The following is a 27,863-nucleotide window of genomic DNA, read 5'->3' as shown; positions in this document are numbered from 1 at the left end:
CTCTTCTTTAACCAAGGAAATAGCCATGACGGAATTTTCACTGCAATTCTGTCATAGTGCAATGATTCCCTACGGGGGCTTTGTTTTTAATACCAAGTTTTTAATAGCTGAGGCTTTGCTCTTTGCATTTTTAACCAATCGAGAGTGTGTGTGTGTGTGTGTGTGTGTGTGTGTGTGTGTGTAATTTAATCATAATCATATACCATACAGCGTGCAAGTTGTGGAATTCAGCTTTTCTTGGAACAGAAATTTGGGCTATCTTAGTTCTGAAGGTTGAGGACTTTCTTTCCTCCTTTTTTTCCTTTACTGTCTACTTAATGGTTGGTGCTTAGTCATAAGCCCACTATCAACATATTTTGATTGTTACATAGCTAAGACTGTGGTAATTTTGGATTTTCTCTCCATATCCTCTCTCTTTATCTCCCACTCACTCATTACTTTCTTTTCATTAAGTAATCCAGCTTTGATAACGTTCCAAGTAACGTTTTAGTGATAGTCTGACAACTGTGTCAATGAGCACAGATGCAGCAGGAGGTAATCAAGAGAAACTGACAGTCTGCTGCTTTAATGTGGAAGAGATGTGATAGTGCCCAATCCATTTATGGAATGCTACAATAGAGCGGTTTTAGAACATACCGCATCACTTACTGTAGGTTCTGGCTTTCTATTCTATTTTCATTCGTAGGTATAACCTGACTGCCAAATTTATGTGTGTGTGTTTTTGTGTGTGTGTGTGTAATGTATATGTTGTTGTTAGTTGCGAACTCGTGTCCAACCCATCGCGACCCCATGGACAACTTTCCTCCAGGCCTTCCTGTCCTCTACCATCCCCTGGAGACCATTTAAGCTCACGCCGACTGCTTCAGTGACTCCATCCAGCCATCTCATTCTCTGTCGTCCCCTTCTTCTTTTGCCCTCAGTCTTTCCCAGCATAAGGTTCTTCTTCAGTGAGTCCTTCCTTCTCATTAAGTGGCCAAAGTATTTCAGTTTCATCTTCAGGATCTGGCCTTCTAAAGAGCAGTCAGGGTTGATCTCCTCTAGGACTGACCAGTTTGATCGCTTTGCAGTCCTGCTTAACTTTTATAAAACGGTTTTGCAAGTGAAGACAACCACACCTCTTGCTTCACTCCTTCTACACCCATCACTTTCCTGTGAAACAAAATAAAAATCACAACATTTCTGCATGTAAGTTTGGAGCGGTGACAAGAGGCCACTGAAGAAAAGAGGCATAATCCAGCAAAGTCTGCTTAACAATGACAAAGCCAGGGAAATGCAGGTAAGGAAAAGCAGGGGCAAAAATGGAGTCTCCTGCCTTTCCCTTTCTCATTCTTTCTAATTAGGAACATGGAAAGCATTCTTGGTTGACCTGCAGATCACATGTTATAAAAAAACCTGTTAATTTCTGCTTAAAGGAACAGAAGCTAGTAAATATAAGCTGGTATTCCTGTCTACATGACAATGTTCCGACTACCTATAGTTTCTGTCTCCCTCCCTCCCCTGTGTGTGTGTTTGTGTGTTTACATTAAAAGAATTGACATTTTTCCTTAGCTTTTTAAGAAATGAGAAAGTCAAGAGAAATCAGGGAGAATCGAGACAGCTAGTAGCTGAATCAACATTGAACTGTATACATTGGCATGTAATTGCTTTTGAGACTGCTCGGCTTCACACCCTCAACTCTCTTGTAACCTACTTTCTTTGTAGCACAGAGCAATTGAGAGCAAAATATATTTTCACATGGGAAAAGTGAGTGTTCCTTCTAAGGCTGTGCTTGCTCTTTCCCCAGTATGCCATGTAACAGCCAAGCAAAGGTGTTATTCTAGCGAGAGCCAATTTTTTCTGTGTACCTTGGGTCATCTATCCTTAATGCAGGCTTGAGAGTAGCAGAGCATAGATTTTATTCTTCACCGGCACCTCTTCCCCATTCTTTTTATAGACTTGTTAGCCATGGAATGCAGTTATGTAAGCGCAGGCCGGACAAAAGAAGAAAGTGTCTTGAAGTATTCAGTTCTAGCCTAGAGCCCTTTTTTATAGACCAAGAAGATCTGTATTGCTAACCTTATTCTGTTTGCTCATATCACTCCCAATTATAATTTTTAGCATATATTATGCCACATTATGCCTTCTTGATCAACAATTATAAAGCAAGACTCCCAGAGTGTTTTAGATTGGGGAGATACTGTAGATAGATAGATAGATAGATAGATAGATAGATAGATAGATAGATAGATAGAGATAGCGAGAGGGGGGGTGAAATTGAGCTGGTTCTATCTGGCTTGGGCGAACCGGTAGTGCTGGCGGCGGGAGGCTCCGCCCACCCACCCAGATGTCATCACGTCCTGTTTTTGACCCTCTGCGCATTCACAGAAGGTCCTTCTCATGTGCAGAGGTGTTGTGCGCGCGCGCTCACATTTGTGAACCGGTAGCGAAGGGAAGTAAATTTCTCACACACCCCGGATGGACGGACGGACAGACAGACAGATAGATCTTTGTTTTTTTTAATGGTCACCAAAGGCCCAGAGGGTGTAGCAGTGAACAAGTAACTTCATTGAAAAAAAGATCAGCTGAAATTGTAGTCCTATGTTTGTGAGGTATGGCAATTTTAAAGGCAAAATGTGTGCCTGTAATAGAGGACTCTCTTTCCTATTGCATTTCAGAGGCATGAAATAGAAAGACTGCCTTATCCCTACCCGCCCCCACCCCCCAAGAAGATGGGTTATGCCTGCAGTTTACATATGCAGGTTCAGTTTTACATATGCAGTTTTTACAATGTGCGCATCTATTTTTTAAAAAAAAATATTCATAGTTAAAATAGTCTCCAAGCCGAGCAAGTTGCACGGATGCATCTCCTTATTCTTTAACTGATCACATGAGGCATATATCCTATGAACGTGGTCATTGAACTGTAACAGCAATCGTAGCAACTTGGAATAATCAGGGAACACAGTCTGCTTATATGTATAAAGGAAAGCAGTGAAACAACGCAACATCATCCAGGAATGATGCAAAGATTCGTTCAAAAGATGAGCGTTGAGATTTTAGGGGCTGGTCTGTAAAGTACAAAGGACAAAATTTCTAAGAGCTTCTTTTTCTTTCTGCAAGAAACATTAGCTTTTTTCCTTAGCATCAACATATTTGCCCTATTCCACTGGTGTAGTTCTCATTATTTTTAATTAATGCAGCAAGCGCAGGAGCTTTGCCTGAGGCAACACATTACAAGCTACTAATTCTCCTGAAATGTTCAGATGATTGTTTGTCTAATCCAGTACAAACATGGATGCAGATCTTGCTTAGGCCAGCATCCTCCTTAAGGGGAGCCTCTCTAAATTCAGCTAGGTACACAGAAGCGAAGAAGAGTTTTTAAAGACATCTTTAGGTTTTCAGGAGTTTTAAAACTGAATCCAAGCTATCATATTGCGCCTACAGCTTCTTGTTTATTAGGTTTTATTTATTTATGTATCAAATATATATTCTGGCTTTCCTCCAGGAACTCAAGGTAATATAAATTGCATTTCTCCATCAATTTTTCACCAAACAACAATACTGTGAGTAAATTAGTTTGAAGGGCAATGTCTGATTTAATGGCTTTCAGTGAGCTTCCGGGCTGAAAATAGATTTGACCTCATATCTCCCAGGTCTTAGGCTATCACCTTAACCATTACATCATCCTGTTCTCTATTAGTTATTTTAAACTTCCAATAGATTTTGTCAAGCAGGGACTTAAACAGGTCAGTCTGATAAGAAAAACTGTTCCTTTTGTATGTGTCATGATCTCTCCCTCTCTCTTTCTCTCCCCCCCCTCTCTCTCTCACTCACACACACACACACTCACACACACTAAGAGCCTGTGGACACTAATAATTTTTCCAATTCTAGGAATCTTGAGTTATCTCACTGGGCATTAATACTATCTGTGAAAGTATGAGGACTACTCCAGGGTTGCAAAACTTCTGACAACACTAGATGACAGCAAAAAGTTAATCTTTGAGCACCAAGATGCAAAAACCAAATATAGGAAGGGAAAAAAAATAAGAAAGGGGGATGAGTGAAAAAAAATATAGAAATGAAATTTATATTGCAAATTCCTAAACTGGGGATGGAGAGGTAGAGGGAGGGAGGGAGGGAGGGAGAGAGAGATGGTGAGACACAAGTGCCTACAAACAAAATTTAGTTTTATAATGTTATGTATTCATTAGCTATATATACCATTGATTCTGTTTAGGAGTTCAAAGCAATATATATATACTGCTCCACTCTCCTGTTTTTCCCCCACAACGCATTTATGTTTAAAGCTACATATTTAGAAGTGTCATATAGCAGCAAAAACTACAAATGAAAACAATGGATGTATTTATTTTTTTAATAGAGCTTTAAAAAGAGCGTCACCCTCCTTAATGGACTGATATATACATGACATCAATCAGTCTAGTATATACATAGACACTAAAACAGACTACATTCATAAAAGCTTCCCATCTTGACCTTAACACTGTTCTTACTCATGATATTATTGAAATAATATCTCTCGAAGGCCAGTTTGGTGCAGTGTTTTAAGACACCAGGCTAGAAACTGGGAGGCTGTGAGTTCTAGTCCTTCCGTGGGCATGAAGCCAGCTGAGTAATTTTCAGCCTTGGGCTTGGTACTCATATAGGTACTCAGATACTTACATTTTGAAAAACAACCACCATATAAAAAATCTGCAACAGGGCTCACTCTTATATGTGTCTGTATGAGCCCCTCTTCTGGAAATTCCTGCCTGATACGGGAATGATTGTGTCGAAGCACAACAAGGTAACCCAGCCGGTCACTCCATGATAATTTTGCTTTGTGGCCAACTGACTGGTCTAATATATTTAATGCAGCATTTCCCTTGCATAATGGAAAATGATTGGTTTGACCTAAATTCTTCCAGTGAATCATACAGGGGCACGGTGGGCTGCCTCTGAGGTCAATAGATATTTAAAGGTAGATTGCCCAACTATTGAATCATTTACTTCTGGCAACATATTAGTAGCTGTTTCATAGAGTACTGCTTTTGTGTTAGCAAATAGTTTTGACAATTGCTATACAAAGAAAAAGTAGACTAAAAATAGTTTGGGTCATAGGCACAGATCTCAACCCATGCAATTTCATTATTTTGTCCTACCTAGAGTGAAATAATGACAGTCTCTGTTCTTATATAAAAATGTAATTTTGGAAATCTAGCATTGAGAAGATTATAGATGTATCCTTATTGTTCCCTCTGTTACATTCTTCCAATTCCTCCTCAGTCATTCATATCACTCATAGTACCTTTTTATTCCACTTTAATTATACATGAATATGGGAAATTGAAAGACTGTATATTTTTTCCCTGTTGACCCCTGACCTCATTTTCATTTCTCTTACTTTTCTCTACTTGTACCTATTTTTAGATTATGGACTTCTTAAGGCCAGGAATGAGGGAGAGAAATAGCGATCGTATACATATTCAATTTCCTTACAATTTCATTCTAGCGGTAAGTAATTGGCAATCAACGCATTACTATAATAATGCCACACTATTGCTATGGCAACACCTCTTTGACATGTGCTTGCTCCCCTAACTAATAGCCTGCAGTGGTAATGCTGGGAGATCATGTTCATTGATTGTATATAACCCTTGTGCTTGTTACCATGGCTGACTACAACATCTGTCCCAATAATTCTGTCTCTGAGAAGTTCATCAACTCCCAAGTCCTAGTGATTTGGGCAGTGATTGCAATGAGTCATTATGCTATTTTAGAGCAAAATGAATGGAAAACAAGAGTTAGGAGTCCTGTTTTTCTTTCCAGAAGCATATCTAGAAGATCAGTGGTGGGTTTCTACCAGTTCGCCGGTTCAGGTGAACAGGTAGTTGCGGTGGCAGGAGGCTGTGCCCACCCGCCCGCCAGACATCACGGACATTGCACATGTGCAGAAGGTTCTGCGCATGCGCAGAAGCACCGCAAGTGAGCGCTCACAGTTCCGAACCAGTAGCAAAGGTAAGTGGAACCCACTACCGTAGAAGATGCACCTTTTACTAAGTAGAATTACAGTGGCTGGAATGGGACTCCCTGCCCAAAGGAAATCAATGCATTGAATTAATAGAGCCAAATACTAGGCTGGTTGAACAAGTGAAGCCTTTTGTGGAATAGAAGGTTTAGAACAATTAATCAATGCAACAACTTGTCTCCAGAAGTTGTTGGTGCTCCCAAACTGGAGCTTTTTAAGAAGAGCTTGGACTGAAATGGTGTAGGATTTCCTGCTCAACCAGGGGGCTGGACTAGAAGACCTCCAGGGTCCCTTCCAACTCTGCTATCCTGTTAGAGAATCCCAGTATTAGAAAAGGGCCAGGCAACCAAATCTACCAAATTAGAGAAGGCTAATCCTTCTCTTAAACTCTCTCTCTCTTTTCTCTCCCCCCCCCCTTGCTTCTGCAACAGAGAGGCAGCACAGCTTTTCAGCAGGTGCAGAAGGATGTAGGTAGCAATTGCTGCTGCCTTGTCCTGTTTTGGCGAAAAGACAGCCATTGTCTACTGTATACCATGGAAAGGATAATGACAATGGTAGACCAGCAACCAAAAAAAGCTATTGTAGCAAATGCTTGTAAAGTACTGTGGAAGTTCCTGTCTCGGATGATCATTTGCTTTGCAGTTTAACTCTACATCCTTTGTACCCGACTCTAATAAAGCCTCTTACCGAGACTTTGAATGGGTGATCATATGTTCAATTTAGTCACAGCAAGTAGCAGTATAAAAGACAAGGTTGCTGGATCACAGGAGTGCTAAACAAGCCTGGAAAGGGGACAGTTCTAGTTAGGGCTTAAATAGGAGACCACCAGGAAATCTACAGCTGTAGATTGAACTGAGAAATAAAAACAATGGAACGGAACACAAACCATTTCTTCAAGACCAACTATCACCTTCAAGATAACTATCGCCATAAAACACATTGACTTCAGTTAGGGATGGTTTTATTTTTATACTACATCAAGGCTGTGATGCTTTGTCCATGAAACTCTTTAATGTGCCAGACATACTGGATGGAACAGTTGAAGGCTGATAATGATAAAAGTACCCAGCAAGTATCTGAAATCAGCTGGCAGTTTTAAATTGGCTGGTTTTACTTTTACAGTCTTTGAGTGATTTCCCTTCCAATAGAAGGCCCAGTTTCAATCCATTCTTCTATTAAAGTCGCTCCTGGGGGAATTACATGTGTCAACTCGAAGTACTGGGCAATCTGGCAGTGTTCCCAAGCAGAGTCGTTTTATATTTTTTGCTATTGCTCGGTTAATATCAAAATCTTCCAAATGAATGTCTTCGGTTGTCGATCATGTATAGTGACAGAAGGTATGCATCTCTCCTGCCTTCAATACATTATTTCCTCAGAAACCTTGTTCCTACTAAGGATTTATTGTAGGAGTCACAGAAAATATACAATTAGACTATGATAATAATAATAATAAGAGTAACAGAGTTGGAAGGGACCTTGGAGGTCATCTCATCCAGTGGTGGGTTTCAAATTGTTTTACTACCAGTTCTGTGGGTGTGGCTTGGTGGGCGTGGCTTGCTGGGTTTGGCAGGGGAAGGGTACTGTAAAATTTCCATTCCCACCCCACTCCAGGGGAAGGTTACTGCAAAATCTCCATTTCTTTCCAATCAGCTGGGACTTGGAAGGCAGAGAATAGATGGGGGTGGGGCCAGTCAGAATTTTTACTCCCGGTTCTCCGAACTACTCAAACTTTCCGCTACTGGTTCTCCAGAACTGGTCAGAACCTGCTGAAACCCACCTCTGATCTAGTCCAACCCCCTGCTCACACTAGGGATTCGAACCATCGAACTGTCAATCTTTCTGATCGACAAGCTCAGCGTCTTAGCCACTGAGCCACCTAGCCAGTCTAAAAAACTCTTTGTTATTTTTATCTTTATTTATCTTTATCTTTATTTATCTTTATCTTTATTTATGAAACTCTTTATTAGCACAAATTCAGGTATGGTAGGGGAAGTGATAACTGATTTAAGTTGGAGTTCTCTGACTAGATTTGTAAAGTAGAAAGCATTCAGTGTTCGTTGTTGTATGCCACTAAATATAAAAAAACACTTACCTACTGAAAAACATGCAGGATGTTTTTGCAAATATTTTGTTTGCAAATGCTCAATGCCTGAGGATGCCTCCAGACAAATATGTGATCTATTGTCATTGAATAATGCTAAAGTAGAGTATGCACATGCACAGCCACATATACATATTCACACACATATATGCACACATTTAAATGCCTACATGCTTAAAGAAATCTGTGGCTTGCTTTAGTTTAAACTCCCTTCCCAACAATCTTATAGAAAAAGTTTTTACCTCTTTCATGAAGTATAAAGTGTAAATGCCAGCTTGATCTCATGCGGTACTGTTCCAAAGTGAAAGGGCTGTCACTAAGAATGCCAACCTAATCTCTCAAGGGATGGGCATCTTCATCTACTTTTAGACAGACCAGGTAAGATGGACAGCTTTTACCTGAAGCAGAAAACCCAACGTTTAAGAGTTTTTAACGCAACCCTAGAGAATTGTATGTTATAGCCTCTTGAAGATTGCAGTTATTCCATTGCTTTTAGAGGAATCACAGATATATCTTAATGTTCTATAAAGGTGCAGTGCGACTATCTGTAATTACAATGGATAAATAAACATTATTTATTTTCCTCCCTGATCAACCTATTTTACTGCCTCACTTTAAGGCTACATGCTCTTGTCTCCTTCAAATTGACCTCAACTCCTAGGGATTGTTGGCATATGCATACCTCTCCACTGACTTTAATAACCCTACTCCTCACCTAGGCAGGAGCAAGATGGAAGAATCTTTATTCTTAATGTCTTTAAATATTTAATATTTTTCTTCAATACTTTCCTTGACTTCATACATTAAATATAAAATAGGAGCTCTCCTGTCATCTGTCATCACAAAGCAATACAATGTAGTTCTGCTCTGTTTCCCAGAATGTATTTTGTTTTAGTTTAAGTATATTCTATGCTAAACAGTTTCTTCAAGGTCTCTGATAGTCAGAAACCAGCGGCCATTGAGAGAACAAATGACTTTGATGAGTTGTAGATTCTAACCAGATCTTCTCATTAGAATGTCTCATTATTCTCTTCTTACAATAAGTTGACTTTTATCTGCATTAAAATCACTTAGCGGGCAGCATGAAATACTTGAATTTAAAGACGACCAGGAAAGGACATATTTCTCTCTCCGTTTTCATAATTTGATCAATTTTCACTTGAGAGTTGAATTGACTTCATTTGTCTGTCGCTGTTAGGAGTGACATTAGGGTAAAGTTTTTGAAATAGTATTTCACAATAACTTGATGAAATCTCATGAACTATGATGGCAAAACACAAAATTCACTTGAATGGAGCCAGTATTCAGAATTGTAGGATAGATAGATAGATAGATAGATAGATAGATAGATAGATAGAGGGAGATCTGTATCCTGATAACGTTTGAAAAACCTACTCTGGAGGATGGCAATGAGAGGTGGTTTTTGTGATGTTAAATTGAATGGAAAGCCACTTTTTCTCCAGAGGTTGGGGAAAGCTTCCAAGCTTAGTGAATTCACTAAAGAAAACCATACCTGCAATTTGTAGTCAATGGGTAGCATAACTCCCAAAATAGTACCTACAAGATACAGGTTGCTGTGCCAAAAGTAATATTTTCAAAATGTGTATGGTATCACACAAGTAATTTGAATATCCAGCATACATATTTTAATTGTATGCTTTCCATTAACAGGGACTTAGTGACTCAGTGGTGCTAAGATTTAGATCGTTAAATGCCTACAGCTCAGCAGTTTGAGACCCAAATGCCACAAGACGGAGTGAGCTCTGGTCATCTGTCCCAGCTCCTGCCAACCCAGCAGTTCAAAAGCATGAACATGCAAGTAGATGAATAGGTACCACATATAAGCATACAGGAAGGTAACAGAATTCCATGTTTGACCTGAAGCTCTGTGCTGCAGCATGATATGCTGGCCACATGATCGCAGAAATGTCTCCAGACACTTCTGGCTCTTTGGCTTAAGAAATGGAGAATAGCACCTCCCCCTAAAGTCACGACTAGCTGGGTAAAACCCGCAGGGACATCTTTATTCTCTTCCATCAACTGATTTCTGCTACTTAAAGGCTATACACTGATTGGCTTCCTGAAAATTCTCTTGAGTGCCAGTGTGATAGTGATTTGATATTCCAGACATAATCCAGGAAAAGCATTACATATAGATGTTGCTGTGTCATTTTGATGTAGTTGTGTCTAATAGACTTCCAAATACTTCTCAAGCTGAACATAAGGACTCCAAACTGGCCGGGTTCTGTGCTGATCTCAACAGAAAGAGTGCTAAATTTGAATCCTGACATACTTGGGCAGCCCCGTGGATACCTAGTTTGCACAAAATGAATTCCAGTTAAACTCAAAACAGATACGAAATAACCTCCATATCTGAAAAATGTCTGGGGGAATGTAATGCTTAATTAGCAAAGGCAATGAAATATAATTCTGCTTTTGCAATCTCTTTGAACATTAGGGCTACCCTGTAATGACTGGGCGAGCGGAGGAGGCGGAATGAAGGATGAGAAATTCATTATTCATTATCTACTTTGCTAATGAATCCTGTTTAAAGACAAGGATGTAGTAGCTCATCACAAATTGGCTGGATTCTGCAAATGGTTTGGGATATTCTCCCTTAGGAACAGATTTGAACATTAAGTTTCAAATAATATGATTGATACGGTTTGACCAATTTATATATTGCTACTGGAGTTTCTTTAGAAGTGAATTGCGAAATACCAGAATGTTTTTTAAAATGCCCACATTTGAGAGAAAGCTTCTTTAACTCCTAATCGTTTCGCATTTGATATTCTCCAGAGATATTGGACTGCAATATCTGTCAATCTGAACCACCCCAGTAAATTTGAAACATAATATCCAGTTTCTAATAATCACAATTTATTTAGGACTAACTAATCTGACATAAAAGCCATTTCATAAATTCCGTATAAAAATGGCCAAATATGAAATTATGTGTAAAAAATTCATTTTTATCCATTGCAAAAAAAAAAATAATCTTCCAAATGTGAGAACATATATACATTTCTTGTATAAAGCTGCATCAAAGAAAATGTATACAGTATGAAACACACACACACAGAGTTGTCAGTTGTACAAAATTCAAATGCACTGAACAGCAATGATTTTACGTACATATTACTGCATTTTACATAATTATTTTAACCTTCATATAAATTTATAAATAAGAAAAACTTGAAATTTAGTGTCTGCAGCCTGTGTTTGATCTGCCAAATGATAAAATGCTTTTTCAAATATAGAAAGAAAATATTTTTTATTCCGACTGTTGTTAATTCACAAACAATAGTGTCCATCAAGCCTTTGAATATCTTTGTGTGTATGATTATAAAAATGCATGGCATTCATTTCTCTGGTCCTCGTAGATTACAGCTATTGGTTTACAGTTCAATTTATATATTTATAAATACCAACACATTATGCAAACTAAAATTACTCTATGAAATAGCTTTTTTTTAAAAAAAGGTTTTGTTATAGATATGTATGAAGAGGAGGAGGAGCCAGGGGCATCTAGAGACAATTATCTTAGTGGGGCTGTTTCCAGTAGTGATGTAGCCAATAATGCCACTCTAGTTGAACTGCTCCAAAAAGTCCCCAGGACATCTTGCCCACATTTCCCAACTGTCTCTCTGAAGTCCAGCCAACCTGTCGAAAGCATAGGAGATAAAGATTTAGCAGCCGAGATCAGGACTCCATAGATCAAAGAGACATACCAAGAAACAATCCTATAGAATAGACAATGCAGAGGAGTAAACTGCTGCAGATGGTTGTTGAGTGGAAGCACCACAGCATGGTGGATTTATTGGCCTCCCTCCCTGGGAACAGGTGGAGAAAACAACTTTTCAAACCTCAGCTCTGTTGGGTTTACCTGGCTATACTTGCCTAGGACTCTGAGTTCCACCTCACTGCATCACTTGTCTCTGTCACCTCCTTACTGGATTCCTAGTCTCAACTGTGCCAAGCCTCTGACTACCTTTACTGTTGGCGTCTTAAAATACTGCTAAAAATGACTCTTTTAAGAGTTCTTCCTGAACTTGTGTGTGTGTGTGTGTGTGTGTGTGTGTGTGTGTGTACACACACACTATATATATATGTTTTCTGAGGTTTTCGCAGGTGTTTGTATGTAGGTCTTTGGTTATTCGGGCTTTCTCCTGCGTAGAATTGGAAGTGTCTTGGCGACGTTTCGACGAAGTCTCATTCGTCATCTTCAGGCTGGTGTTCTCGGCTTTGTGCTTCTAGGAGCAATGTGTGATTGAATAATCACAGAATAATCAGAGAAGCCATCGAGATAGAAAAACGCCCACATAGCATGAATAAACGAGATGATACCTCCCGCCTACCAGCCATTTGGAAACCCGCCCTTATTGACAAACGAGTCCCTAACACTAAGAATGACACCACACCCACACTCACAAAAACCACACAGGGTGTCACCGCCACACATCCACGCAAAAAAAAAAAAACCACACCGATGAGGCACGACCACAAACCAGAAGCCAGACCACAGCTGCATCATTAGCCACTTTAAACCCCTCCAATCCATACATGAAGCAAACTGACACCCACCATGAAGATGTGGCATGACCACGAATGCGAAGCCAAACAATAGCAACGCAGTTCACCAGCTCAAATCCCCCTGCAACTCAGACTAACCCGAGCACAACCAAGCCCCTACCTAAACAGAACACACCCCCATCCAATCAGAGCACAGCCAACCCCCCATCCAATCAGAGCACAGCCAAACCTGCAACCAATCAGAACACACCTCCACCCAATCAGAACACAGCCAAGCTCCCACCCAATCAGGTCACACCCCCACTGGCAGTTAAAAGGAAGAAACAGCTGCGATCACACATTGCTCCTAGAAGCATGAAGCCGAGAACACCAGCCTGAAGATGACGAATGAGACTTCGTCAAAACATTGCCAGGACACTTCCAATTCTACGCGGGAGAAAACCCGAATAACCAAACACCTACATACATACATACATACATACATACATACATACATACATATATATTCTAACAGGGAGGATACATGAGATTATTGTAGGCGGGAGGTATCATCTCGTTTATTCATGCTGTGTGGGCGTTTTTCTATCTCGATGGCTTCTCTGATTATTCTGTGATTATTCAATCACACATTGCTCCTAGAAGCACGAAGCCGAGAACACCAGCCTGAAGATGACGAATGAGACTTCGTCGAAACGTCGCCAAGACACTTCCAATTCTACACGGGAGAAAACCCGAATAACCAAAGACCTACCTACCTACCTACCTACATACATACATATATATATATTCTTACAGGGAGGATACATGAGATGTGGGTGTGGCTTACTGATGATGGCTAACGAGCCAGAAATAGATCTATATAAGTCTCTCACCTGGCAGCAAGAACTTGCTGGCTGCCAGAAAGAAAAAAGCCCAGAATCGAGTGGATGTGATTCCACTGAGCTAGGGCTGCAGAAAAACCTTGGTTACATAGGAAAAACCTGGCTAGAGGAAAAACACACACACACACACACACACACACACACACACACACACACACACATATATATATACACACTATAGATAGATAGATAGATAGATAGATAGATAGATAGATAGATAATACACTCTAGTGATAGATAGAGATAGATAGATATATCAATCACTAGAGTGTATTGGGCATCCAGCTTGCTGTCGTTGGTTGGTTTATATAATTCTATATAAAAATTAGCAAAATGCCTATGATTCTAAACATTATTACAGTCTTTTGAGTGCAAACACATTCATTGCTCAGAAATTAAGCTCCAGTTGTTTATATACTTTCTTTCCTATCACAGATAGCTACTGTAGATCCTTTGAAGAATACATTCATTAGGGCATGAGAACATAAAAACATAATCTCGCCAATATGACACATAATTTAAATCTAAACATAATGAATATATCATCAATGCAACATCCAGAATATTTATTAAAAAGGAGCAGATGCCCCAAGGGGCTTGTAAGGATATGGATGATGTTTCACAATATCTGGACCTAACCATTTAGCTTTTAATAGATCAAACCCAATTGAGAATTTTGAATTAGAAACTTGCGGTCAGTCACCATAGATTATACCGAATCAATGCAATACATCATAGACTGTCATAAATGACTATCTCACTTCAATAGATACTTTAATGGCTCCATTCTGCACCAGAAATAAGTTTCAGAGCCCTCCCTTCAAAGTAACATAGATCATTAAAAATTGCAGTCATAATTTAATGCATAAGTATAATTCATCTTCTGAATTTGCTATTGTCTCTTGCTGTTTGTTTCCTAAATCTGGCATCAGAAATCATATTACCTCTCACTATGAAAATTCTGATGGTAAGAATGGTTACATTTATTTTCATAACTTATTATTATTATTATTATTATTATTATTATTATTATTATTATTATTATTATTTCAATTTATATGCCGCCTTTCTCCGGAGACTCAGAGCAGCTTACAATGCATTTTTAAAAAAACAATTATAAAAACATTTAAAAATTAAAACATTAAAACCCATTCACACCATTCATGGCCGGATCTCACAAGACCGCAACAGCGAGATCAACAGCCCCAGGCCTGCCAGAAAAGCCAGGTCTTCACCGCTTTTCGGAAGGCCAATAGGGTGGGGGTGGTCCGGACCTCAGAAGGTAACTGGTTCCAGAGAGCTGGGGCAGCCACAGAGAAGGCCCTCTCCCGCGTGCCCGCCAGCTGGCATTGTTTAGCTGACGGGACCTGGAGGAGACCAACTCTGGGATCTTACCGGTCGCTGGGAGCTATGCGGTAGAAGGCGGTCTCGAAGATAACCTGGCCCTGAGCCATGTAGGGCTTTAAAGGTAATAACCAACACCTTGAATTGTGCCCGGAGACCAATAGGGAACCAGTGCAGCTCATGGAGAATTGGTGCAATGTGGGTGTATCTAGATGCACCCACGATAGCTCACGCGGCTGCATTCTGGACCAACTGTAGTCTCCTAACACATTTCAAGGGTAGCCCCATGTAGAGCGCATTGCAATAATCTAACCATGAGGTGACAAGGGCATGAGTGACTGTGAGGAGAGCCTCCCAATCCAAGTAGGGTCACAATTGGTGCACCAGGCGAACTTGTGCAAAGGTCCCCCTAGCCACAGCTGTCAGATGTTGCTCTAATCTTAGCTGTGAGTCTAGGAGGACACCCAAATTGCGAGCCTGTTCTGAGGGGGACAATTTCTCCCCTCCCAGAACCAAGGATGGACAATCAACATAGTCTTTAGGAGGCAATACCCACAGCCACTCGGTCTTGTCTGGGTTAAGTCTGGTTAACCCAGACTTACAGCTTTTTCCATCAGAGTTTGTATTTACAAGACAATCAGTACATTAAAAAGTAAAATGACATGTTTTAATAGATTAAGAATACTTTTTTAAAGTTAGATTTGTAGGAAGTTAGCACCCACCCCTTTCCTAGAAGAATGAAATATTTTAGGAAATATTAAAAAGGCAGAATATTATGTTTCCCTGGATGAGAAATGGAGAAGCATGTTTTAAAGACAAAGCAGATCCCACCTTCCTGCCTCCCCCCCCTTTTGTCAATGGGCCAGAGACGGAAACCCAATCCTTTGTCAAAGGGCCATCACCTGCAACACAATAGGACCCATCTAGCAACAGAAACTCATCACATGGCACCTGGGAAGATTACATCAGCCAGGAAGGCTAGCTAAGACCCCCACCCCCTGGGAGTTTGACAACCAATCAGGATACTCTTTCTGGGCCCCAGGAAGTTCAAAGCCAGAGAGGGCATAAAACCTGGAGACTCACAGCATCTCGGCCCCTTTTCTATTCAGGAACTCAAACCATGTGATCCTGTCCACCATTATTTATTTTATTTATTTATTTTATTAAATGTTTATACCGTCCTTCTCCTGCTGGACTCAGGGCAGTGAACAGCCAAAAATAAAAGCATCACATACAAAATTTAAATTTTTTAAAAGAATTAAACAAATTGACCCAATAAATTTAAAACACCCCAACTAAAATCAATTTACAGTTAAAAATAACTAAAAATATCTAAGGGGGAATTACGCCAGCCCAGCTTGATGAAATAAAAACGTTTTAAGGGCACGGTGAAAAGCACGGAGATCTGGTATCCTACATATCTCCGGGGGCAGGTCGTTCCAGAGGGCAGGTGCTGCCACAGAGAAGGCCCTCCCCCTGGGGGTCGCCAGCCGACATTGTCTGGCCGACGGCACTCTGAGGAGTCCCTCTTTGTGGGAGCGTACTAGCCGGTGGGAGGCTGTCGGTGGCAGAAGGCGGTCCCGTAAATACCCAGGCCCTAAGCCATGGAGCGCTTTAAAGGTGGTAACCAACACTTTGAAGCGCACCCGGAAGACCACCAGAAGACTTTGTAGTACAAAGAGCCTTGGTAGTACAGAGGTCTAAGGCACCCTGTTACTAAGCTGGTTATTAAGACCAGCTGCCTGCAATTACTGCAGGTTCGAATCTCGCCAAGGCTCAAGGTTGACTCAGCCTTCCATCCTTTCTAAGGTAGGTAAATTGAGGACCCAGTTTGTGGGGGCAATAAGCTGACTTTGTATTAATATACAAAAGTATGAAGGCTATTGCTTAACGCATTGTAAGCCGCTCTGAGTCTCCGGAGAAGGGCGGCATATAAATCAAATTAAAAAATAAATAAATAAATAAATAAGCCAATGCAGCTTGAGTAGGAGAGGTGTCACATGGGAGCGCCCCATCGCTCCCATAATCCCCCGCACGGCCGCATTCTGCACCAGTTGGAACCTCCAGGTGCTCCTCAAGGGGAGCCCCATGTAGAGAGCATTATGGTAGTCCAGGCGGGAAGTGACGAGTGCCTGAGTGACCATGCATAAGGAGTCCCGATCCAGAAAGGGACGCAACTGGCGAATCAGGCGAACCTGATAAAAAGCCCCCCTGGCCACGGCTGTCATATGCTCTTCTAAAGACAGCCGTGCGTCCAGGAGGATGCCCAAGTTGCAAGCCCTCTCCATGGGGGCCAGTAACTCGCCCCCAATAGCCAGCGATGGCACCAGCTGGCTATATCGGGACGCCGGAAGCCACAGCCACTCGGTCTTGGGAGGGTTGAGTCGGAGCCTGTTTCTCCCCATCCAGACCGCACAGCCTCTAGGCACCAGGACATCACTTCAAGGGCATCATTGGGATGGCCTGGGGTGGAGATGTACAGCTGAGTATCATCAGCGTACTGATGGAGACTGCTTGGAAACAATCTTTCCAAGCAGTCTCCATGTTTCCAGTGTCTTTTTCCCCACTTGGAGCTGAACCCAGAAGGATATTTCTTTCTACAGATTGTCTGGGATAAGTTGGATCTAGTTTTTTTTCCTTTAAGTTTTAAAGCTCAAATATTATTACTTTGTGTTTCAAAACACTTTTCAATAAGATATACTGTAGTTGTTGTTTTCAGTAGTACTTCTAATGGTTTGTTTACTTTAAATATTTCTAAAGGTCTCTGTACCTTTAAGATGATAAAGGGGTTATTGCTGCCTGCATTTTAGGCAACAGCAAGGAGCTGGTTAATGCACACAGACACAAACACAAAAGAGACCTACAATTAAGTTAAACCACAAAGAAATCTGAATAGGCAAAAATGAGTTCATTTTTGTAAACCAAATTATTTTTTGCTGGGAATATTCTTATTCACAGAGGAGCTCTATTATTGATAACACTACATCTCTTTGCTATTTACATTTTAATAGTAGATGGTTTAATTGCAAACTCCCCCAAGAAAGTTGCTGTTAGATTTAGCAGTCATTGCAATTTCTCTAAAGAATACGCTAGATAAAGGAAAGAAAATTGTCAAGGATAAATTTCTTTTGGATTGGATTTGAGACAAATAACATAAATCTTTTAATGGCTTTTCACAAATATTAAAAATAGAGATGTGTAGCAATCTGAGGTTATTTTCGTTTCGTTTCGTGTTGGCACTGGAACTTCTGAATGAATGTAAAGCTAAGATAGCATTTCATATCATAATTTATCACATAATTGATGAAATTATTTCCTTTGGAGACTAGGAATTAGTATGAAGTGGAGAACGTATGTTAAGTTTGCTTTGTTAATTTTGTTTTGAACAACTGGGCTGAAATCCACAGGAGATTTGCTTGGTTACTTCTACATATACAGTACAATCCAGAAGAAATCACAGGGAGATATAACCAGCCAGATGTAAAACCATAATCCAGTTCATCCTCCTGAGCTTTTTTTTTTTTTAATTGTAGCATTTCTTCGTACCTTCCAAGAAATATCTGCCTACAAAGATTGATACCATAAAGAAAGGGATTAAAGTAGTTGCTTCAGCGTATGTTGCTGCTACTGAAAATCAACGGATTCCTACGTCACAATAGGAACAGATAATTGAGCTGAACAATATAAGCCACCGGTGGGATGTGGCTGCAAAAAGGGCAAATATAATTTTAGGTTGTATCAAAATAATTCCCAGTGGAAAGTAATTGTTCCACTCGATTTAAATTGGTCAGAAACCGCCCCCACTCCTTAAATTTTGTACTCAATTCTGGGCAGCAATTTAAGAAGAATTCAGAGGATCAGAACAGGTTCAAAAGTAGACAAAGATGGTGATCTAAAGACAAATGAAGAAAAATTAAAGGATCTGGGTATGATTAGTCATGAAAAAAAAGGACCGAGGCAGGAAGAGTTTTGAGTTTTATTCTTTCTTACTTCAAAGTGCAAGACATGAAATAGTGGATTGTACTTACAAGAAGGCAGTTCTATTTGAAAGGGTTATTGCTGGTTTTTTTAAAATTCCTAACAGAGCACTTGAGCAGTGGAGCCAATTAAGACAGGTACCTACCAGTTTTTTTTATGCACTGTTAACCAATTTGGGCAAGAGAGGAAACTCAGGAGACTCCTCGGTGGCCAGAAGGGGAGATTTGTGGCATGGCGTAAGTACAACTGCAAGGATGTAGAAAACAATTGTGTTTATATGGAAGCCAATCCCAATAAAAGAAGTTTTAACTTTCCTGTAGAGTGGATTTCTTGGTCTGGCCTACCTAGTGAGGACTGACACTAATAAAGCAATTACAAAGGATTCCAGTACTGCTGTGTACTAAACACAGACCTTATTTTTAGTGAAATCAAAATTCAAACGCTTGCACCAGTAGTGGTATTCACTTACCTTCACTACCGGTTCGCAAATGTGAGCATGTGCGCCACCTCTGAGCCTTCTGCGCTTGGCTCAGAGCGTCCATGATGACGTTCGGGTGGGTGGGCGGAGCCTCCCACCACCACCGCTCCTGGTTTGCCCGAACTGGGTAGAACCAGTAGAATCCCACCACTGCCTTGCACCTTTCCTCCTGTCTGTGCAATGAAACAGACTTGAGGCTTTTCTCTTTCGAGTGGGAGGAATGACTACGTTGGTGATATATATCCTCTCTTTACACTGTTTTGACTACTAAGTCAAATGGTAAAAGATAAAGGAGTATCTTTCTCATCTGGCATACAGTTTGTTAAGTGGGTCTCTATGTTTAAGAGAGGGAAAATATCTCTCTCGGGATTCTCCCCTTCAAGATGCAATTTTAGATAGAAAGTAGGCCTTTTTAAAAAAATCCTCAGTTATTTCTTAATCTACTTTTACTTCCAGTATAATGAATCTTAGGATTTATTGATAGCTGAGATAAGCTGGTATCTCCATCCAAGACGACCATAATATGAGCATATTTTTGAACAGGGTGTTCTGCTGTTTAGTATTTTTTTTAGCATTCTGATTATGTTCAAGATAACATTTTGTCACAAGAATGAATCCAAATCTCCACCTGTTTCTAGTTATGGCAATGCATTGGCCTGATTTCAGGCAGTTTGCTGGTAACCTTGCAGACCAAGAGGCATTCGGGAAGATTTCTATGTAGAGAAACTAGTGACACAGCAGGGCTATTTCTTAAAACAGCCCTGTTTTAACGTTTCTTTCAAAAAACGAGAATTATAACAGTGTTCCATTTCCCTTCTCTCAAGAGCAAAAAAGGCAGGTCAGGATGAAGGCTATATTCTGCTCAGTCTCTGAGCAATACTCTCATTAGATATATCAAAGATAATCCATTTTCAATCTTACTCCACAGCATAAAATATTTACCATATAGAAAATCATGGGCAGTCCAAAACAGTTGGGTATTTGAGGAGGATTATCTTATATTGCTCCATTTTTTAATACAATGAAATATAAAGAATCAAATCTACCACTCTCCGTTTAAAAGGGACTCTTTCATTTTCTTGGAATAAGTCCAACTTTGCCAGTGAGGCATTGTATGTATAGTGTTGGACTCTTAACAGAGGTGGGTTTCAGCAGGTTCTGACCAGTTCTGGAGAACCGGTAGCAGAAATTTTGAGTAGTTCGGGGAACCGGTAAATACCACCTTTGACTGGCCCCACCCCCATCTATTCTCTGCCTCCCGAGTCCCAGCTGATTGGGAGGAAATGTGGATTTTGCAGTAACCTTCCTCTGGAGTGGGGCGGGAATGGAGATTTTACAGTATCCTCCCCCTGCCACGCCTACCAAGCCATGTCACGCCCACCAAGCCACACCCACAAAACAGGTAGTAAAAAGTTTTGAAACCCACCACCACTGGACTCTAATCTGTGTAATTCCAGCTGGGGATAATGGGGATTTAGATAAAGAAAAAGTGGATGTATCATTTGATCTTCAAGATAAATTTGTGTCTCTGAGAAAGGGTCTGATTAAACTTCCCTTTTGTCTACAAATAGTTACTAGAACTAACAAAAAGATTGCTGTTTGTTTGTTTGTTTGTTTGTTTGTTTGTTTATTTATTGGTTCGATTTATGTGCCGCCCTTTTCCGGAGACTCAGGGCGGCTTACAATGCGTTAAGCAATAGCCTTCATACTTTTGTATATACCTGCTTAGTAGGGCTTTCGCCCCCCCCCCCAAGTGGTGTTCTTTTTCATACAAAGTCAGCTTATTGCCCCCACAAACCGGGTCCTCATTTTACCTACCTTGAAAGGATGGAAGGCTGAGTCAACCTTGAGCCTCGTGAGATTTGAACTTGCAGTAATTGCAGGCAGCTGGTGTTACTTAACAGTGCTTTAGTCTCCTGCGCCACCAAGGCTCTTGCTGTTTTGGGTTTTGACAATTTATTCATTTTTAATCATTCAAGAATTGTTTGAAACCTACATAGAGGTGCCACAATGCCTCTCTAAAGGATTTTAAACATAGAATGACATATGCAGGTTCAATTTTGTTCAGCCTATAGGAAAAACCGCATCACCAGTCCATTAGGTTTCTACAGCCTCTGCTGATAGACCAACATACACAATCTATTAACAATATGAATTGCTCCAATATATAATTGCTTTGATAAGTGCATTGATTGTCATTTTATTGAAGGCTAAAAATAATATTCACGTAAATAAAAGGAACAGTACTTTTTTTGCTTCCCTGACTTATGGGAATAGACTTACTGTAATCAGGTTCAGCAGGCAATTAACTTTGACAAATCAGCATCTTCTCAGAGAATAGTTTATGCCTTAATCTGGATCACTTTATATAAATTCTCTTCTTATGGTTTACTTTTACACCTATCAAAGTAACTGTATGTCACCTAAAAATTCATTAACAAGCTTGAGCTAGCAAAGCCAAATTGATTATCCCCCCCCCTTAAATGTCCACCTCTGCTAGTTTTATTACTGTATGGCACAAAGCAGGGTAATGTTTTGTCAGAGTACTGCAGTGGAAAATACTGTTATGATTTATTAAAAGCAGAGGAACCCAAAATAGGATAGACAATACAGAAAAAAATTCAGTTTGTGCCTGTTCAGCTCAAAACTTTTTTGATGGCTCTTAATTGCTTAGAAGGCAAACCAAAATCTGTATATCATTAAAGATAATAATGTACAGTTGTAAAACGTGCTGGAATAGTTCTTGGAGAAACCCAGTGCCTTGTAAAAAGGCAGATAAAAGCAGATTCAGTTTTGATTTAATACTGAGCCAGGGGTTCCTTATTTAATCTCAACTTCATAAACATCAATTTCATAAACAGCTACATGTGACTTAGCAATACTCCATATTGACATTTTATTCCAGATGGAATGTTGATAAATATTTTAAACCACTGTGGAATCAGTGGGTGATTGTCTGCTAGTACCCCCAGCTAAGTCTAGTTTTCTTTGGGATCTCAGAAATAATTTTTGGTCCACTAAATATAGTCCCTCTGATAGACAATAGAGTTTGTGCATTTTGGAGGAAGAGGGAAAGGCAATGCTATAGCTACAGGCTTTCCCTGTCTCCCCATCTGGGCTGGCTAAATGCTTATAATACTGTTCCTACATGTGTAACTATGTCAAGGAACAAATCTGGAAGCACAACCCAACCGCTACTACAACCTCAACTTACGAACACAATTGAGCCCCAAATTTTTGTTGCTAAGTGAAACAGTTGTTAAGTGAGTTTTGCCTCTCAGTGCAGGTTCATTGACTGTTCCTATTGGATGTTTTAAAGTAGCTGGATTGGACCCCAAACAAATAACATTTCAATTCAGGGGAACATTACAAATTGTTAACAATTCATTTAGTGACTGTTTGAAGTTACACCACCATTGAAAAAAGTGACTTATGACCATTTTACACACTTATCACCGTTGCAGCATCCCCATGGTCATGTGATCAAAATTCAGACACTTGGCAACTGACTCATATTTATGACGGTCATAGTGTCCTGGGGTCATGTGGTCTCCTTTTGTGACCTTCTGACAAGCAAAGTCAATGGGGAAGCCAGATTCACTTAAAAACTGGGTTACTAACTTAACAACTGCGGTGATTCACTTAACAACTGTGGCAAGAAAGGTCGTAAAATGGGGCAAAACTCACTTAACAACTGTCTCACTTAGCAACAGAAATTTGGGGCTCAATTGTGTTTGTAAATTGAAGACTACCTGTATTCATATTAAAATTGGGCTGCAAAAACCTGAACAGTCACTAGCTATCTGCAAACAGTTAGAGTTTCCTGTTTCTCTTTGGTGCTATCTAATACTTCTCTGGGCTTTGGCAGCCCAGATACGATTGACCTATAGGATACATGCCTTTGAATCAGGGGTGAAATCCAGCAGGTTCTGACAGGTTCTGGAGAACCGGTAGTGGAAATTTTGAGTAGTTTGGAGAACTGGCAAATGCCACCTCCGGCTGGCCCCAGAGTGGGATGGGGATGGAGATTTTGTAATATCCTCCTCCCAGGAGTAGGGTGGGAATGGGGATTTTGCAGTATCCTTCCCCCAGGAGTGGGGAGGGAATGGGGATTTTGCAGTATCCTTCCCCCAGGAGTGGGGAGGGAATGGGGATTTTACAGTATCCTTCCCCTGGAGTGAGGTGGGAGTGGAGATTTTGCAGTATCCTTCCCCTGCCACCCCTACCAAGCCATACCACGCCCACCAAGCCACAACCACAGAACCAATAGTAAAAAAAATTAAATTTCACCACTGCTTTGAATCCATATTTATCAGACCCCTTCCTTCTGTTTCCTGGGTTTTGCTCTTTGTATGAACATAATCAACCAAACAAATTTCCCTGTAGTGTATTTGTCCACCTTTAAGAGCAATCACCCCAATTTTCCTGCTCAGTTATAATGAATACCATGTCTAGGGAATTCATTTGCTTGAAAAGAGAGAGAAGAGAGAAACAGCAGTTGACAAAATTATTCATTTATATTTCCATTACTCTTTTTGTTTGGCAAGCACACAATGTTTTCTATGTGATAGAAAGAACTGTTTTTGTCCTGGCTTCTTCATTTCACTGCTGGGCATTTACTTTCCTTTTAGTTATTTTTAAAATTAAAATGGCAATTATATAAAATGTTATGAAAGCATATGTCCCAATCAAGGCGAGTTAATTAAACAATGTATCTTACACTTAAATGAAAAACTACTTCAAGACCAACAAATAAAAGATGTGCCCTTTTAGCTCATACATTATACCTAGTAATCACAAGGGTGTAGATCCATGATGGCGAAGCTATGGCACACGTGCTGGAAGTGGCACGCAGAGCCGTTGCCCGTTGCTCTTCGGGGTTCTGGGGCGCTGGCCAGCTGGTCTTCACGCACTCAGGAGTGCTGGAAACTGGAAGAGCAGTCGCCCGGAGCGCTTCCGGTTTCTGGCGCGTGCATGCGCACTGGCGAGCTGGTGTTTGCACATGCATGCATGCCAGAAACCAGAAGACCAGGTCAGGGGTGGGTTCTACTTACCTTTACTACTGGTTCGCAATGGGGCCGCACATGCGCAGAAGTGTTCTGATGACATCAGGGTTGGTGGGGGGAGCCTCCCACCGGTTTTACTACCGGTTCTATAGAATCGGTGCGATCCGGGGGCAGCCCACCACTGGACCAGGTGGCCGGTGCACATGTGCATGCCAGAAACCGGAAGATCATCTTCTCGGCGCACGCATGTGCACCTGGTGGCTGCTCTTCCCGTTTCCTGCACACATGCACGCACACGCTCCCGTTTCAGCACTCGGTGTGGAAAGGGTTTGCCAACACTGCTATAGATATTTAATTCAGTCTGTTTAATAAGTTCCAGGCCTGCTTTGCTCAAAATGTAAGCTGCCTTTATCTTACTTATATTGCCTGATAGTTGATCTTAATAAAAACTATACTAATTATATGTTATCTGTGCAGTTTTAACTTCTGAAGAATGAGACGTTGGTTTGTAAATATCAATAAACCATAAAATTCCTGTGTAAGTGAGTCCTGGTTAGCTAGGTAGGCGTGAACTCAGTTTCTCCTGGCTCGGTACTTGCAAGCTGTGGGAAATGGGAAGAGACATGGTGTAGTTATGAGCCATAAGAACAATATTGCAGGGTACATAGGAGAGAATCTGTTCTTACTAAATGAGTGTCCTTTGATCATGGGATCAGAGATACAAGGGGGATTCTCTTAGTGTATTGTGCCTTATTGGTTCATGAAATCTCTGAAAGAACTGGTTTTTGATTTTGAAGACCCCTATGCTGACTGAGCTCAGGGATTTTCTAATCCAGTTTTGGGCTGGTATGCTTAGAAGAGTTCAGAAGCCCATAGTGGTTATAAAAACCATGGCCTTATCTCAGCTGATTTATGATGCAGATCACCCATCCGCTCTACTTGGTATTTTATTCTGACTGAGGAGAAGTTCTTTGGATGTGGATGGCTCTCATTTTTCTCACTGTCATAGTGAGTCCACTGTCTGGTTAAGGCTGTACTAATGGGCTGAATAGGATGATCTGCCCTATGAGGTAACTAGATCCAGTTGGATTCCGAGAAATCTTAGAAAAAGCAGCTAACCTGCTCCCACTTACCCTGCCATAGTCTTGAGGACCACGTGAGTGCTGTTAACAGTAGATCAGACAATTAAATATTTCAACAGTAGATCAGGCAATATTATTAATATTTCCATTCCAGAAAATGTTAGAAGCAAGTTTGCCTAAATGCATAAACAAGTGAGCTTCACTATTCGTTATTGCATTCACAGAATAAATTTTAGATATCTGAAGTGGGACTGATAAAAAACTTTCTCTTTTTTACCTATTTAATTATTATATGTTGTTGGAATGGAAAATGAAAGCTTTTTCTTCTGTCAACAAATTTCTAGTTGGCATCATTTAAAATTATACATTTCTTCAATATTTTCAAAACTGTCTTTATTTGAATAAGTCATTTAGGGTCCAGACAATTGATTTCCCCTTTGTGACTGCAAAAAGGAATTTGCAAAACATACCATAGTGGTAAGATGAGGTATTGACAGAACTTAACACCTTGAGATGCTGTACAGTATATAAATGATCTCCCATCCTGTTCTGTTTTTACAGATGTTCATCCCCCAATCTCTGTATGAAGAGATATTTCCATGGGAATGAAGTTGTACATGCTTCCTGCTTCTGCATGATGCAAACTGGAAAACAATGAACCATTCTGCCAGCTTTCTGGATCCGTCGCTCCAGTGCTATCAAATGCATAAGTTAGCTCCATTTAACTAATACTGATCTGTTGTAGAATTTTGCATGCTTTTTAAAAAAAAAAAAAAAAACTTACTAGAACAAAAAAGCAGGACAAAAGAATGTTGTGTGCTATATCCATGGAACAATTCAACATGGACTTCCACTTTCTTCAGGCAAGCAGTAGTAATTCAGCTGTCATTCCCCAAAGGAATGTAACCACATGGGCTCCTGTTATGCTTAATCAACCAAAGGTGGACTTCGGTATACTTTCAGTATGAGGGTGCATTTACGCAAGCTTTGCTGACATTCACGAGAATTCAGTGTTCCTGTTTGTAGCAATCTCCTTCCACAATTCCTTAAAAATGTAGGGATGTGGGGGAGGGGGCAAAATAGCAAGGTCTGTTGAACTCTCAGAAGGAGCCAGTCACTTGACATAATATAAGGATTAAGATTAATGAGCTGGATTAAATAGCTTCAAAGAAATACAGCTCAGCTAGCCAGTCTTTTTTTTTTTTAACAATGTATGCAGACTTATTTTTAGAACCAATTATAATGAGAATACTGGTATTCACATCTTCTCCTATGAATTTTTTTTTCCATTGGTTAAACAGCTTCGCCGACAGATTAACTCTTCTGAGAAATTTGGGTTTTTGTAGAAATGCGGGCAATATATATACATATATATAGAAGGCTCTCAGATGCGAGGTTTTAGATCTGATTAGACTTCTAGGCCCCACTCTTAATCCCTCCCTGTCCCTCAGCTGGAGTTGTACATGCGGCAAGTCTTTGAGAAACCTCCTTTGCCAAAGAAGATGACGAGAAAAATGAAGACATTGTCAGCTGTAGAACTATTGGAAGTTGAACTGCTGTGTTTCTTTGCAAAATGGCTTGATCCTCGGGCCCAACATTTTATTTATTTGTATCCCGCCTTTATTATTTTTTACAAATAACCTCAGGGTGGAAAACATATTCAACACATCTTCCTGATCTCATTTTCCCCACAACAACAACTCTGTGAGGCGAGTTGGGTTGAGAGAGAGTGACTGGACCAAGGTCAGCCAGCTAACTTTCATGGCTAAAATTTTCATGAACTAGAACTCAAGTGTCTCCTGCTTTAACCGCTAGATCAAACTGATTTTATTTATTCCAAAGGTGCTTTTTCAAGAGACAACTGGACTTCCTGGTTTTTCTCAAAGCTGAAGAAGCTGCTTGGATGAGAAGCGAAACGTCTTCAAAGAAAAACCAGAAAGTCCAGTTGCCTTTTGAAAAAGCACCTTTGGTACAACTGTGACCTGGATAACTTGAGAATCTCCATAGACATTTGGTTTCATTTGATTGTCAATCAGTTGTGCCGCACAATCGTTGGAACCTTTTTTTTTTAAAGCATTTTTTTACTACTGGTTCTGGTGAATAGGTAGTTAAAAAATGCTTTAAAAAAGTAAAAAAAGAGGTTCCGACGATCACAGCTGTGCCGCGCGAGCGTTGGAACCTTTTTTTTTTTTTTTTTTTACTTTTTTAAAGCATTTTTTTACTACCTATTCACCCGGACCATCTTCTAGTTCACCTCCTACCCAGGGCAAGAATCCTCAGACCATCCCATATAAATGTCTGCACAATCTTCCAGAACTTATGCTCAGGGCCCCTCATTTTAACCATGAGCCAAAAATATTCTCCCTTATTGTTACTTCAAATTACTTTCTGTACATCACTGAACAAATCTCAGTTCTCTCGCAACTATCAGCGTACACCAGGGGTGTCAA

The 27,863-nt window shown here is 40.3% G+C and overlaps 1 protein-coding gene across 2 annotated transcripts in view; it reads left to right on the top strand.

The window, feature by feature from the left end:
* Window positions 1-27,863, top strand: part of LOC117661569 (SUN domain-containing protein 3-like) — a 99,494-nt gene that overhangs the window by 42,490 nt on the left and 29,141 nt on the right. For both annotated transcript variants that reach the window (XM_087886339.1, XM_087886338.1), the window contains exons 2-3: window positions 5,413-5,496; window positions 25,975-26,123. The gene's annotated coding sequence lies outside the window, so the exon portion shown is untranslated. The remainder of the gene's footprint in view (window positions 1-5,412; window positions 5,497-25,974; window positions 26,124-27,863) is intronic.

The sequence above is a fragment of the Pantherophis guttatus genome, chromosome 2 (genome assembly GCF_059756535.1).
Source record: "Pantherophis guttatus breed Tessera chromosome 2, ASM5975653v1, whole genome shotgun sequence".
Taxonomy (NCBI): Eukaryota; Metazoa; Chordata; class Lepidosauria; order Squamata; family Colubridae; genus Pantherophis; species Pantherophis guttatus.
This window is presented reverse-complemented; position numbering and strand designations above follow the sequence as displayed.